We start from the raw sequence: 17,083 nt of genomic DNA on the forward strand, positions 1-17,083 counted from the left end.
AGACTGGAATTGTAGTGAGTGTGGTTTCCTTCTCCTCCTGACTGGTTTCGCCAGTACTGAGTTGAGAGAGCTTAGCCTCCAGTATGGCTATATGGTTGCATCTCTCACATGCATTGGAATTTGTTGGGAGGAGGAGAGGGTTGTCTGTGTACATGAGGCAGTTGTAACATTGCCTCAAGATTCCCAGATTCACCAGCTGGACCGGAGAGGAGATTGACATTTGGACATGCTAGAATAGTATTGGGAATTCCTTTATAATTGAAAGAAAAGGGCCAATGGGGAACGAGGTACTCAAGGGGAGTTTGTGAGGGTGTAGTGCTTTTAATATTTTAGTGCTGACTTATATAATTGCTTTAGTGAGCAAGTGCCAGGTAACTTAAATGCAATGTGTTTCAGGTAACTTAAATGCAAAAACGACAAACAGTAACTTTCTTTCAAGTGAAACAAGGAAATAAGTACAGTAAGCAATGCAGATATCACTAGGGATCCACAGAAGCGCTGAAAAGCCGCGTTTTAGGTGGAATTAGCGTTTCAGGGAAATAACAAGCAAACAAACAAGCAGCATACAAATAAAGCTAGATTCAGCAGGCCTGGATCTAGTCTATGCTACAGCAAACAAGGAGTACCAATTTCAGTAAGAAACAGTTCAAATATGCAGGCACTATAAGTCTTTAACCAGAAATTCCCAGCTCAGAAGGGCAGAGTCCAGCCTCTCCTCCCACAAGAGTGCAGACCACAAACCTTCTTAATGTGAAATAACTGGCCTGAAACCCAAGTGCTTAAACCAGAACTAATACACTTTTAAAATAACAGACACTGAGCCCTCAATCAGCAGTTCACAACTTAGAAGGATGTAAGCTACCTGTCCTGCCACCACAGTGCAGGCCACAAACCTTCCTAATGTAAAACAACTGGTCTGAAGCCCAAGTGCTTAATCCAAAAGACTTAGAATGATAGCTACACTTTAATCAAGTTACTACCAAGCAGTAATAACTACAATTGAATACTTTAAAGAATGCCTGGATTAGTGCTCAAGTTATACAAACAAAGCTAGATTCAGCAGGTCTGGATCTAGTCTATGCTACAGCAAACAAGGTGTACCAATTTCAGTAAGAAGCAGTTCAAATATGCAGGCACTATAAGCCTTTAACCAGAAATTCCCAGCTCAGAAGGGCAGAGTCCAGCCTCTCCTCCCACAAGAGTGCAGACCACAAACCCTTTTAATGTAAAATAACTGGCCTGATGCCCAAGTGCTTAAACCAGAATTAATACACTTTTAGAATAACAGACACTGAGCCCTCAATCAGCAGTTCCCAACTTAGAAGGATGTAAGCTACCTGAGAGACATGGATGCCATCCCAGGGTTGAACTCCAAGATCGCACTACAGTGGGAAAAAGTTAATTTAATAAGCTCACTGTATCAAGCTCCCCTGCAGAAACATATTAAAAAAGTGTGTTTGGTAGTTTGGTGCATTATATGTGGAGGGGATGTTATTTTCATGTGATTTGTACTGTTAGATGTTATGAAATTCAATGTTATTAGATGTTCTGGGTTTTAGATGTTTTGAAGGGGACCCATAGATATATATGTTTATATATATATATATATATATATACACACACACACACACACACACACACACACACACACACACACACACACACATATATATATATTATATATATGCATATATTAAATAAGACTCCAAAATATTCACATATAAAAACATTTTATTCCAGTGATTTATAACGTTTTTATACGCTAGGTGTATCATGAAATATAAATGACTGATGGTTTAGCAGATCCAAAGGATCAGTTGACAGTAGATGTATCCTTTATTTGTGAAACACTAACTACAGAAGTATCATTTCCTCATCACTAGAAGCATGTTGACTAAGTTATTAAGGTAATTTTTTTGAGATTTTAAAAGAGGAAGTAATGTTTCTAAGTAAAAGAGGATATGAAATCAGAATTGAAAATTGATTTGTTAGAAAACTCCTCACACAGAAATGTATTTCATTTTATTTGTATTTGTTTTCTGGGGTAGAGCACTGATCTCCATGCATGTTTTTCACACTCATCCTTGGAGTGGTGTCTGATTGACTTGCATTGTCTGATGAAGCCTGTCGGTGAAAGCGCTAACAATAAAGCTGTTATCTGGATTTTAAGAACTTTTCCATTCGTTCTTCGTCTGTTTGAAATACTTGGAAAGTTTACAGCCTCTATTTCTGTGAAGTTGAATTTTGACTTGTTCAACTTCTGTTTTTTAACTTCGTGAGCTTGTTTAAAGGGAACAAGCTATAAGAACTGTTCGCATTGACAATACGTTGCAGCTCTGGTAACTACTGTGGCACTACCTGGGACTAGTTTCATATTTACGTTTTTTGCTGCAGTGGTTTTTTACAACCTGGTGTAGTGTGGTATTGTAAGTATTTATGATACTTTAATTCTTTACAGAGTGTGATGACTGTGCCCTGGCCCAGCAATCAAGGAGCCATAATCCTCACCACTAACACCAGGGAGGGCTTCTCATATAAGAGGAAAGGATAACAAATACACACAGTAAAGTACAATTTCCCTTGGGTGGACACAGAGATCACAGTCAGTCTGGGGCTTGTTGCTCCCTTGCTCTTCAGGTCCCCAGTAAGACTCCCCACTGGCACAGCTATAGGGTCCAGATCTCAGCCTAGCTGGCAAGCTAACCTCCAGTACCTTCTCTGTCCCACCAGTGCTTCGTGTCCCTGTCCAGGTAACTGACACACTACACACACTTTGAGATAAGTATTTATACAACTTCACAGACACTCATGGGAAAGGCTGACACAGATTCTCCAGCTGTGCCTCTTTACCCAGACTATACGGTAGTAATTTCTGCCGCCACCAGCTAATACTTATCAGCTAGCCAAAGGCCCTTAAAAGGGTGTCCAATTATTACTGTGCAATATTATTATCCAATTGGTAATGTGACTATTCAGTCTAAGGCTTATTAGAGTGGCTTATTACAACAAACTCTATAAATATGCAATGTACTTTAGAGCTTACTTATCTCTATACAAACCAGCCACAGGTAAAGGTTTTTAAAATATTTAATAATCAATAATTAAAACACAAGACAATACTACTACTCCACAGTGACATCTAAGAGTTCAGAGATCACACAGAAACTTAAAACAATACAGTAGGAAAGTTCTGGTATAACAGAAAAACACTTGTCTCACTTTCTTCTAAGTTCCTAGCTATTACTACAAGAAAACATATTTCTAAGACACTACTTACATAAGACAACAGGCAGAGTGCTGATAAGTTAGATATCAATATCAAAATGCTCCACAGTCTCTCTCTCTCTGAACAATAGCTTTTAAACTCACTAACAAACATCTTTGCTAGACCCTCCCAAATTACATCATTTTGACACTTAGGTTTTCCCAGTATACACATTACATCATTTTGACACAGTCTGGAGTTCCCAGGCAAAAAGGCTACATTATTTAGAAATCTAACACCTGCTCTGGAAATTACAACAATAAAAGACATTTCACATGTACACTCTAGCAATTATTCCTTAAGCTAAGGCAATAGAAAGAATGTGTTCAACCAGCCAATTTGGCACCACTATTTAGATAATTTTAACTTCAAAGGACATTTCAAATGTTTGGCTTAGTTTTCCTTACAGCAGATGGCAATGTTGCTACAATCTTGAAGTTCACATTTTACAGTATTTTCTTTCATTTAAGAACGCAAGCCTGTATTTACATTTATATATAAAATTGATATAATTATGTATCAAATTCTATTTGACTAGGCTGGCAGCCTTCTCCCATCTTCCCCCAGTCTTCACATCTCTTCCCCCCTGGAGAATTTAAGCTAGTTTTTCAAGTGACCCTTGAGAAACACTGCTTGAGAGAGTTAGGTCTATCTGAGGGTACCTCACCCCATTCTCTGTCTCGAGAGCCCATCTGCATTGGCATTGCTAATCCCACTGTGGTGCTGCACTGACATATGATATGCTTGCAACCCCAGGCTCCATCTTAGCAACTTGGCATTTTGTTGGCTGGCTCTGTTTAGCCATATTAGAGGTTTGTGATCTGAAGTCAGTGAATTTTCTTCCATACAGATAAGGCTGAAGTTTTTGCAGTGCCCACACTATGGCTAGACATTCCTTTTCTATGGCTGCATAACATTCCTCCCTGGGTTGGAGCCTACAACTGAGATAAACCACTGGGTGCTCTTCTCCCTCTGAAGAAATCTGGCTAAGTACAGCCCCCACCCCATGGTTCGAAGCATCCACCTGCACAACAAATTCTTTGCTGTAATCTGGACTGGCTAACACAAGCAGTCCTCCCAAAGCTTCTTTAAGTTTCTGAAATGCCTTCTCATATGCTAGGGTCCACACTACCTTATCTGGCCTGTTCTTCCTTGTCAGGTCTGTGAGGGGAGCAGCTATGGTACTATTACTGGGGACGAACTTTCTGTAGTACCCTGCTGTCCCTAAGAATGCCCTCTCCTACTTTTTGGTTACAGGTGCAGGCCATGCTTGAATAGCTTCCACTTTGGCAGGTGCTGGCCTTATCTTACCACTCCCCACCCTATATTTTAGGTAGGAGCCCTGTGCCATATCCACCTGACATTTGCTCGACTTAATGGTCAACCTTGCCCTCTGTAGTCTGCCCAACACCTCCCTGACATGCTGAATGTGCTCTGACCAAGAATGGCTGTAGATGGCAATATCATCTAGGTAAGCAAGGGCAAACCCTCCTGCTCCTGCTAGGATATTATCCACCAGCCTCTGGAAAGTTGCTGTGGAATTCTTCATCCCAAAAAGCATCTTTGTGAACTTGTACAAGCCAAAAGGAGTCACAAAGGCTGACTTCTCTCTAGCACTGGGAGTCAAGGGCACCTGCCAGTAACCCTTGATAAGATCAATGGTTGTAAGATACCTAGCCCTACCCAGCTACTCTAGGGCCTCATCTGTCCTAGGCATGGGGTAAGCATCCGACTCTGTGTGACTATTTAATTTCCTGTAATCCATACAGAACCTGGTGCTGCCAACCTTCTTTGGCACTAACACCACTGGCAAGGCTCAGGGACTGTTGGACTCTTGAATCACCCCTAGTTCCAACATCTCCTGTACCTTCTCCCTCAGAGTCAGTCTGACTCTCTCATGCACCCTATAAGGGGCCTGTCTAATAGGCCTTTGGTGTCCTGTATCCACCTGGTGCTGCACCAGGTGGGTGCACCCTGGTTTTCCAGTGAACATGTCCCCAAATTCCTGCAACACTGCTCGGATTTCTCGAACCTGGGTAGGAGATAGCTGCTGGGATATTGCTACCCCTTCCACTGAGGTGTCAGCCCGAGCCTCACTGAGGAGATCAGTCCCCAGATCTCTCTCAGACTCCTCCTACAAGCCACTGCAAATACTCAGCACAAGGGCATCCCTATCATGGTATGGTTTCATCATGTTAACATGGTACAATTTGTACCCCTGCCATCTGCCTAACACTTCCACAATGTAATTAACATCACTTACCTTTCTTACCACCTTGTAGGGTCCCTCCCAAGCTGCTTGCAGCTGGTTGTGTCTGACAGGAATGAGTACCATTACCTGATGCCCCACAGCATACTCTGTAGTTCGAGCATTCCTGTCATATCACACCTTTTTCTGCTGTTGGGCTTCTGCCAGGTTCTCCTGGGCCAAGCCCATGAGGTCCCTGAGCCTTGTCCTGAGGTTTAGGACATGTGCCACAACAGACTCCTTGTGAGACTTACACTCACCTTCCCACTCATCTCGAATTAAATCTAGAGGTCCCCTCACCCTATGCCCATACAGCAACTCAAAGGGAGAAAAACCTGTGGATTCCTGGGGAACCTCTCTGTAAGCAAACAACAGATGAGGCAAATATTTGTCCCACTCCCTCTTAAACTGATCTGCAAATGCCTGTAGCATGAACTTTATTGTAGAGTTTAACCTCTCCACAAGACCATTAGCCTGGGGATGGTAGGAGGTGTCTTCATGTGCTTCACCCCACAGGACTTCCACAGACAAGCCAGCAGGTCTGACATGAAATTGTCACCTTGGTCAGTCCGTATTTCTTTTGGGAAACCTACCCTGCTGAAAATCTGTAACAAAGCATTTACCAGTTTCTCTGCCTCAATGGAGGACAAAGCCACTGCCTCAGGGTATCGTGTACCATAATCTACAACCACTAGGATATACTTTTTCACTGTGGAACTTGGGGTACTCAGAGGACGCACAATATTCATAGCTACCTTCTGAAATGGCTCCTCAATCACAGGCAAAGGCATCAAAGGAGCTCTCACCTTGTCTCACCTCTCACAGGTCCTGCAGTACCCTGTTACATCTCTGGAAATTCGAGGCCAATAGAAGTTCTGCATAATATGCCTCTTTGTACGTTTTATGCCCATATGACCTGCAAAGGGAATATCATGGGCTATGGCTAGAAGTGCCAGATGGTAGGCTCTAGGCACTACCAACTGCTGTACTCTCTCACCTTCTAGCCCTCCATCAGGAGTCCACCCTCTGTATAGTAACCCTTTGTCTCAGTATACAGATTCCCCCTTCCCTTGAGAATCAGGTGCCTCCCTAGCTACCTGCCTCAGGCCTTGCAATGTAGGATCTGAGAGCTGAGCCTGTCTCAACTCTCTCTTTGTAACCCTTCCCAGCTCCCCTTCCACAGGAAGTCTGGCATCCTCTAACAGTGGTGCCTCACTGTCAGCCTGGGTAGTACTAATCACCTCTACCTTTGCAGTTACCCTGTCCAAGGAAACATCAGTACCCACAAGCAGCTGTGGCTCACCTTCAGTCTCACTGCTACAGAGTAGCTCCCTCCCTGAAGTAACCACCTCAGCAGTCCTGTCTGCAAGTATGCAGTGTTTCTGGGTCTCCCCTAGGCTAACAGAACCATGTGCTTGTCTCATAGCCTCACTGCGTATAACTGCATAGTTACATGGTACTACCTCATCCAAATCCTTCCCTCTCAGGACATCTGCAGGATGGTAGTTCCATACCCCTGTTGTCTCAAGACAACCTACTACTGGCATTTTGTCTTTCTCATTTGCTGGCTCCCTCACCTTTGGTCCCCACCTTGCTTCGATGTACATCTGTATTCCACATGGCCCCACTGGTTGCATTCAAAGCATTTCACCCTAGGTTCTGGACATGTACCTGGACTAGTGGCTTCCCCTGCTACTGGCGGATTCTGTTGGGGCAGTCTGTGCTGCCCACCATGAGTTCCTTTAGACCCATGAGCAGTTCTGGGGGTCCCCTTCCTGTGCAGGGCTGCCCTGCTGGCCAGATGTAGGTCTCCCTTCTTCCCCAACTCATCTGAGGTAGCACATTGTCTATCAGCTAACCAGATCCTCATGTCCTCAGGCAAAATGCTAAGGACTTGTTCCCTCACCAGAAGGTCTGTCAGCCCTTCAAAAGTGGTGACCTGACATCCACTCACCCAGTTATGAAAATAATTGCTCAGTTCAGCAACATATTCACATACATTTGCATCTGCCTTATTTCTATGCTCACGAAATTTTTTCCTATACATTTCAGGTGTTAGCTTAAAACATTCTAACAGACATTTTCTTACAGCAGTATAATCAAAACAGAGTCAGACATTTGTGATATACAAGTTACAGCTTTCCCATGGAGTAAGGGGGTCAGGAACCATACCCAGAACCTTTGGTCAACACTATACTGCTTGCATACCCTTTCAAACATGTGAATGAAGCTATCAAAATTATCCCCCTCTTTAAATTATGAAGACATTTACTGACCTGTTGTGTTTCTGGGGTCCAGTTACTCCCTTCCCCATTACCTCCATGACTCTGGTGAAGAGTCAGCATTTCCCTCTCATGCTTCCTCTGACACTCCTTTTCTTTGGCTTCTATCTCCAAATGCCTGGCCTCCAACTCAAGTCTCTTTAACTCCAGCTGGATTTTTAAGTCCACTGCAGAATGTTTGAACTGTCCATTCTCCGAGGGTATTGTATCTCCACTGCCAGTCTGATTGTCCTTCCCAGAGAGGTTGAGCTGTCCATTCTCCGAGGATATGGTATCTCCACTGCCAGTCTGATTTTCCTCTTGGATGCTGTTTTCTGATGCAGCTGTAACCAAGGCTGCAATCAGGTCTGCGTTAGGTTTCCATGTACCAGTCCCCTAGTCTGGCACATCTCCACCAGCTGGCTCCATGTCAGCTTTCCATACTCCTCTGCTGACATGCTGCCTGCTCACCCTGACTAACTAAGCTAACAAAAGAAATAAAACAATTGTGATCTGAACTCTGAATATACTCTGTGTGGCTGATTTAGAGTACAAAACACCTTCAGAGATCACTGTACATAAGCTACAGGATTCACTCTACCCATACCACTGCAAACCACAAGTGAGGATATCTTATCCCAACCACTAATGTGAGGATATCTTATCCCAACCACTGTGAACCAGAAAAGTGAGGATATCTTATCCCAAACACTGCCATCAGAAATGTGATGACTGTGCCCTGGTCCAACAATGAAGGAGCTGCAATCCTCACCACTAACACCAGGGAGGGTGTCTCATATAAGAGGAAAGGATAATAAATACACACAGTAAAGTACAATTTCCCTTAAGTGCACACAGAGATCACAGTCAGTCTGGGGCTGGTTGCTTCCTTGCTCTCCAGGTCCCCAATAAAACTCCCCACTAGCACAGCTATAGGGTCCAGATCTCAGTCTAGCTGGCAAGCTAACCTTCAGTACCTTCTCTGTCCCACCAGCGCTTTGTGTCCTTGCCCAGGTAGCTGACACACTACACACACTTTGAGACAAGTATTTATACAACTTCACAGACACTCCTGGGAAAGGCTGACACAGATTCTCCAGCTGTTCCTCTTTACCCAGACTACACTGTAGTAATTTCTGCCACCAACAGCTAATACTTATCAGCTATCCAAAGGCCCTTAAAAGGGTGTCCAATTATTACTGTGCAATATTATTATCCAATTGGTAATGTGACTATTCAGTCTAAGGCTTATTAGAGTGGCTTATTACAATAAACTCTATAAATATGCAATGTACTCTAGAGCTTACTTATCTCTACACAAAACAGCCACAGGTAAAGGTTTTTAAAATATTTAATAATAAATAAGACAATATTATTACTCCACAGTGACATCTAAGAGTTCAGAGATCACACAGAAACTTAAAACAATACAGTAGGAAAGTTCTGGTATAACAGAAAAACAATTGTCTAACTTTCTTCTAAGTTCCTAGCTATTACTACAAGAAAACATATTTCTAAGACACTACTTACATAAGACAACAGGCAGAGTGCTGATAAGTTAAATATCAAGATCAAAATGCTCCACAGTATCTCTCTGAACAATAGTTTTTAAACTCACTAACAAACATCTTTGCTAGGCCCTCCAAAATTACATCATTTTGACACTTAGGTTTTCCCAGTATACACATTACATCATTTTGACACTTAGTCTGGAGTTCATAGGCAAAAAGGCTACATTATTTAGCAATCTAACACCTGCTCGGGAAACTACAACAATAAAAGACATTTCATATGTACACTCTAGCAATTATTCCTTAAGTTAAGACAATAGAAAGAATGTGTTCAGCCAGCCACTTTGGAACCACTATTTAGATAATTTTAACTTCAAAGGACATTTGAAATGCTTGGCTTAGTTTTCCTTACAGCAGATGGTAATGCTGCTACAATCTTGAAGTTCACATTTTACAGTGTTTTCTTTCATTTAAGAACACAAGCCTGTATTTTACATTTATATATACAAATGATATAATTATGTATCAAGTTCTATATGACTACGCTGGCAGCCTTCGCCCATCTTCCCCCAATCTTCACACAGAGTATGAGTAAGAAAAATGTGAACATGCTATTACAGCACTACTTAATCTCCGGGTGCCATTTCTTGCTCATCAGATGCCTCATGGGTAATTGAAACAGTACGTGTATTACTCATTTGTATTATATATGATCAGCTTTCATGTCTTGTGAGCCTTAGAATGAACTGACATTCTTAATGTCATAACAGGTCAACTTATTTTAGGCAAAGAGGAATTTTCATTATTATTTACGAAAAGTATGAGACAACAGACAATAAACATGTTATTTATCTATTTATGAATTAATGCTTCTGTTAACTGGGGTAGAACACTGAGCACTGAATATCAATTTGCATAATCACATCTGCTGCTATTAAAAGAAAAAAGAGGCTTAGTGTAGCTTTATTTATTACAATATCAAGTGCTAAATAAACAGCTACATTACCGAAAAGCTGCAAGAAGGGCTTACCCTAAGACTGCTTGTTCGTGAGCTGAGCAGGGGTAGAGCGAGAGGTTCCTTCCCTTATTCAGATGAGTGCTGAAAGTTTTCCCTCACTTTCATGGCAGCAGCTTACTGGATCTGGTCATTGTTAGCATAAACAGTAAGAATGCAGCTGGCTGTCAGTGACCACACAGGTAGGTCCTAGCTGGAGTCAGTTTCCGTTCTCATTATAAGGTTTTTAAAAAAGTGTTAAGGGGCAGATCTCTTGATGCTTTTTCATATTCAGTCCTGTTTATTTTGTATTCCAGATTGGCTTGGGCATGTCATGCTGACATTCTCACTGGTCAGTGTTGGCAATTGTCCAGGCTTTTGTGTGTTTTTTAATGCAGGCTGTATTTATATCTCTGTTGAACCATGGCAATTCTTTAGTGATGTGTTTCACTCAGGGATGGGGGCAGGGGGGTTCTGGGACTTTTTCAGGATTGCAGAGGTTGTTGAAGAATAGGTTAGAAATGATTACAAGAAAAGAAAAGTAAAAAATAAGGTAAAAGGAAAAAGAGGCACATTGGTTTTAAATTATTGGTGCACAGGGGATAGTGGAAATGTATGTGAATGAAGGGCGGTGTTGGACGTCTTGTGGTTTACTTTAATGTGGTTCACTTGGAGCAATGTTGTTTGTTTTCCCCTTTTGCTTTCAGGCTTATAGGTTCATAGTTTCATAGGTGTGTACTAGGCTAATGGCCCTGGAGCCTATATAAGCCTAGCCCAAGAAGATTTCCTGGCATCATGCCACCCAAAGTTAGTTCCCAGTGCCCCTGTCAAGCAAGGCGACTGAAGTGATCCCCAGGGTGAACTTCCTATTGCCATTCACTCGTCAAGATTTCTCTTAAAGAGGGCCAGTGAAGTGCTCTGCTTGATGTGAATGGGAAGTTTGTGCCAGAGTATGGGAAGTCTCTGGGTTAGGAACCTGTCCCTCCAGCATGTTCTGTTTATTGTGGTAATGAGGTTTAGGTCCCTGGAGCATGTGGCTTGGAGGGATTGGGATTTCTTTAGGTCTACAAACACCAGTGGCCTCTAAGTAGGTGATAAGAGACAGAGTATAGCTGGAGGTTTTTGAGTCTGTCCATATAGGACATGTGTCTAAAGCCTAAGATCCTCTTAGTGAGGTATTTTTGTGGCCTTTCCAGTTGTTGTAGGTGTCTAGTGAGGTACATACCAAATGGGGCATTGTATTCTATAATAGGTCTAATGAGGGATGAGTAGAGAGCGATTATGACCTCTTTCTTCCTGGATGAGAAACCTGTTGTAATGAGATGTGCCACATAGAAGGACTTTCTGGCTACAGTGGCAATGTGGTTATCAAAGGAGAGGTCTCTTATCACACCTTCGGTGTCTAGTGGATTACCGCCTATGTGGTAGTTCATGGGCACTGAATTTTTCCCAAAGGGAATGACAATGCACTTTTTGGCATTGAGCTTAAGGCCATGGTTCTGGCACCAGTCATTGGTGTCAGTGAGGCCTTTTTGTAGAATGTCTACATCAGTTGGAGAATCAGTAATGGCTCCCAGTTTGCAATCATCTGGAAGCTTGGTCAGCCAGAGTCCCTTTGTGTTGGCTTGAACTTCAGAGAAGTAGATGCCAAACAGGAGAGAACCTAGGACTGATCCCTGTGGGACACCACTTGTAACTGGTCGGTTGTCAGATTTTTAGTCCACTACTTTTACAGTGTGGGTTCTGTCAGTGAGCCAGTTGGCAACCCATCTTATGATATAGGGGTTTATGCCTAGTTTAGTGAGTCTATCTATGATTTCTGAGTGAGGGATGGTGTCGAAGGCCTTGGCAAGATCTAGGTAGGCTGTGTGAACTACCTTGCCCTCATCCACAACTCTGGTGACAGACCCAAAGAAGTCTATCAAGTTGAGCAGGCATGATCTACTTTTCACAAACCCAAACTGCATGGGTTCCAGAGTTTGGAGATTCCCTATGTCCTTATTTATAAGGTCTATGATGATGCGGTCCATAGCCTCACATATCAGACTCATGAGACTAATGGGGCGGTAGCTCCCAGGGTCTGTAGTCACTCCCCCTTTGTGGAGTGGGATGACAGTAGCAGTGCGCCATTCGGTAGGAACAAAGCCTGAAACAAGGCTGTGATTGAACAGAGTACTCAGGTGTGGTGCCAGTTCACTTTGTGATTCATGTAGAACACAGCCAGGGATATTATCAGGTCCCATGGAAGCTGTATTCTTGGCTTTGGACAGTGCGTTTTTTTACCTGTGTAGCTGTGATAATAGGGACTTGGCATTCCTCAGGTATTGTGACAGGCCATTTAGGGGGTGAAAGGGGGGTAAAGTTCGCACTGAACCTGTCGGCCAGTATCTTGGCAATATCAGTTGGTTCTGTATATGTATTGCCATTGTGCTGTAACTCAGCAGATCTGAGTATTGCCATGTAGATTCTTGACATAAATATAGAATGCCTTGTGGTTGTCTTTAGAATCTGCAGCAATTTTGTTTTCGTAGCTAGCTTTAGAGGGTTTGATGATGGATCTCAGTTTTTTGCTGAAGCTAACAAGGGATTTTTTCCAGTCTTGGGAATTCACCCTTTTCTGCAACAGTTTTTTCCTTCAGTTGTAGAGTTTGTTTATAGTGGGGGACCACCAGATTGGCTTCCTTTTTTTTGGAGGAGAAAATCTTGGTTCTGTTTGGTATGGCCCATTCTATGTACTTGTGTATGTGCTCATACAGTGCATTGGTGTATGATTCAGCAGTCATGCAGAACCAAAGACAACAGTTGTATGGCAGTTAACCAGTCCTGAATAACAAAAATCCAAGGAGAAAAAGAAAAATTGAGGCACCAGAAATACTCAGAGTAATAAAGCACTTTAATTCAATCGCTCGCAAGTTAAAAAACTTTCATCACCAGGGCTTCCTCAGGCGAAATGTATAAAAACAATTAACAACAGCTCTTTAAATATATGGTAGTGATCACATGACCTTCTTTAAACCTTCTGATTTAACATTTTTAAATATGGTTTTAAAGTAAAATAATCATTTAAACCAGGAGGTATATGAGCCTTCATGTGTAAAATCCACCTTATCTCCTAATTTTCTGTTAGAAGTTTCATATTTCCCTCCTCAAAGGTTTATATATCATCTTTAAAATCATAAACTTAAAAGTGTGTTGTACACCATTTTCAATAATGTGTTTGCTAAGTGCGTTTTGTGACTAATCGACGTTTAATGTCACTGAGATGTCCAGCTATACATTCTTTAAATTTTCTGTCATCCCTACATAAAAAGCGTCACATGCCTTGCACTTGGCTAAATAAACAATATTACTTGTGCTGTAATTTCCATATGCATATAAAACAAAGTCTTTCCCTGTTACAGGGTGCTTTATGGATTTTTCTACAAATATATATTTACAGTAAACACAATAATTGCACTTAAAGGTACCACATTTAAAACTACTCAATTTAAAAAATTCCTTTGGCTGCTCTTTATAACACAGTAATTGTTTCAAAGTATTATTACGCTTATATCCAAAGGCTGGTGGATTATCAGTAACCTCCTTCAACCCATTAACATCACTTAAGATGGACCAATGTTTCCTAATGATACTGTTTACAGCCTTTGTACCCCTATTAAATGTCAACATACATCTCATTTTATTTACTTTGGGCTGTGTTTCTGTATTTTTATGGTTAATTCTACTAAAATATGGTTGGAGTTCTCGCTCCTGTCTTTGATATTCTATATTTGTATAGTTACTGTCAACCTCATTTACTGAATGTCCTCTATTAAGAGGATTTGATGATGGATCTCAGTTTTTTGCTGAGCTAACAAAGGAGTTTTTCCAGTCTTGGGAATTCACCCTTTTCTGAAACAGTTTTTTTCCTTCATTTGTAGAGTTTGTTTATAGTGGGGAGCCACCAGATTGGCTTCCTTTTTTGGAGGAGAGCATCTTGGTTCTGTTTGGTATGGCCCATTCCATGCACTTGTGTGTGTGTTCATACAGTGCATTGGTGTATGATTCAGCAGTCATGCATCTATTTTCCATTTGCATGGGTGTCGTGAAGATAGACACCTCTGTTTTTAGAAATCCAGAATTGTCTTTGGGGAAGTTTTTAAGGTGGTTTTCTTTGGGGGGGGTGAGGATGGAATGTGGATATCCATGGTGATTAGCTTGTGGTCAGATCTGACCAGGGAGGAGTTGCATACTGGTATAAAGCAATGGTTGCCCATGTTAGTAGTGACCAAGTCAAGGATGTTTCTACCCCTGCTGGGGGTAATAATGAGTTGGTCCCGGGCACTGGAATTATTGAATTCCAGAAAACATTAGCAAGTGTGTTGGTACATGAGTAATTTTCCCAGTTAATGTAGGGGTAGTTAAAGTCTCTCAGTATAAGGGTATTTAGTTGTGCCCTAATATTTTCCAGTGTGTTTAGGAATGTGGAGTGGGAGTCTTGGGGCATGGTCGGGATCTATAGCAGGCTACAACCTGAATTGCCATTTTACCCAGTGTTAGTTGTACCTGAAGTATCTCAAATGCATTATGTTGGGCTACTAGTCTGGAGGTGTGCATATCCTTTATGAATATGGAGACACCACCGCCTTTAGTGTTTCAGTCCAGGTTCAGGGGCCGAATAGTGTGGCATGAATTATAGCCTGGTAGTGCTGGGGTGCTCTCCAGAGCTTTGAACCAGGTCTCGGTCACTGCACAGATGTCGATGTTTTCCATTTTAAGGAGTGCTTCAAGCGAGTGCATTTTGAAATTTAGACTTCTAGTGTTGAGTAGCATAACTCTCAGATTTTGTTTTCTTGTAGCTGTTATGGTGGTAATTTTGCCTTCAGGACATTGCCTAAAAAAGGCACTGTAGGGGTGACAAGAGCCTTGGCCAGTATCCAGAATCCCTGCGGTGACAGATGCAGGCCATCTCTGGAGAAGCATTGAGGTCTGTCGATCATGTCATCCCAGGCAGACAGATACTGGATCCTGTTAGAATAACACCAGAAACTTAGAGAATTGTGGAAGTCAATCATTTTCTCCTTGTACTGTGGTATCATTCTGGGTGATGATAGGATGCTACTCAGAGCTACGGTCATACCTGCCTGGGCTACAAGATCCATGAGCTCCTCTATGTCTCTTTTCATGTAGTCCAGGGAGGTACATCTCAGGTCATTCACACCAACATGGACAATGACAGAGTCATATTTGTATCTGTTGTGGAATGACCTAAGCGCGTGCATTTTGTGGCAGATCCTGACACCCGACAGGCAGCTGACCGTAACTTTCTCCTTATTCAACCTACTGAGTGGGACATCAGTGTGCCTTACTATTGAGTCACCTATGACTAGTGTATTGGGTAAGTTGTTTTACCTTATGGGCTTTGGTTGAGGGGCACACTGTTTATGTGAGCTATGTGTCTTATGGTTTGTGCTGGGATGTAGTGGTTGTTTGCATTTCTGCCATGGAGGTCTCTGTTGTTTGGACAGATTTTTATTGAAAGCCTCCAGGAAAGTAGATCTGTGTTTTGTGTGAGGGTTGTGGTGGTGTAAGTTCTGGAGGGCTATGTGTTGAATGTGGTGTGGTGCAGGTGTTAACCTTCTCCTTTTGACTGGCTAATCCAGTCTTGATTGGAGAGTTCTTGGCTTCCAATTTGTCTATATATGTGCATCGCTCACAAGTCATAGTGTTGGGAGGTAAGAGGAGAGGGTTGTCTGTGTACATGAGGCAGTTGCTACATTGCCTCAGGATGCCCAAGTTCACCAGGTTGACAGCAGAAAGCACAGGGAACTGACCTTTAGACGTGCCTGGATATGAACTCAGTATATTAAGAACTGAAGCCTTTTACAAGAAAAATCTCACTCAAAGTGTCTAAGTCTGTACAGTGCACTGCCTAACACTTGAGGGGAAACTAGTTTGTAGACCCTGAAAATTTAAGGATGAAGTATTTAGGCAGATATTCTAAAGTTAGGAAAAAATCAAGCAGCACTTACTGAAAATAAAGAATTAGCTTTTCAAGAATGATGAAAAGAGGGGAGTCACATGAATGGTTACTACCTGGCTACTACTAATGCTGGTCTCAGCACAGCTTCACTCTGTTGGGATACAATACTCCTTTGCTTCTTCTCTCACCAGAAGCAAAATTTTAGCACCAATCCCAAGAAGAGAAGCAGGCCATGGCCTGTTTGGTGATCCACAGTCTTGTTCCAGATGTTGCAAGGGTCTGCAGGCTTGTAGCCTTTTTCTGGTAGATGCCTCGACTAGCAACCAGGCCAATCAGGTACGTTAAGCACAGACACTCACTCTCCAACCAGAAAGAGTAAGGAATCAATACACTCTGCTCCAATTTTCACCAGGATCAGAATATAAGAGCAGATCCCAAGCTGTCACCTATAAAGTAGTTATTAAGCTTTCTGGTGATCACCAGTCTCCAGGAAATAATGTAACTGCACTCCTTCTCTCACCAGGAGAAAACATAAGCACTAATCCCAAAATGACTACTGAGAAGCAGAATGTGGGCTGTCCAATAACAGGGGGTCTTGCAATAGATGCTTAAAAGTAAGATGAAAAAAAAGGTAAAAAAAAGGTTTATCCTAAACACTGCAGTGTGCATTGAGGAGTTAGATGCGAAAGTAGGTAACTTAAGTTTTACCTGCCTAAAAAGTTAAGTTTTAGTGGAGAGTCACTATTTTTAAAACAGCAAGATATATTGAAAGGGGGTGGTCTCTTTTTTATTCTGGTACTATGGAATACAGTAGGATGGCCAATAAATTTAAATAGTTGAAG

This window comes from Protopterus annectens, chromosome 1.part1, assembly GCF_019279795.1.
Source record: "Protopterus annectens isolate FY-2018-M chromosome 1.part1, PAN1.0, whole genome shotgun sequence".
NCBI lineage: Eukaryota > Metazoa > Chordata > Ceratodontiformes > Protopteridae > Protopterus > Protopterus annectens.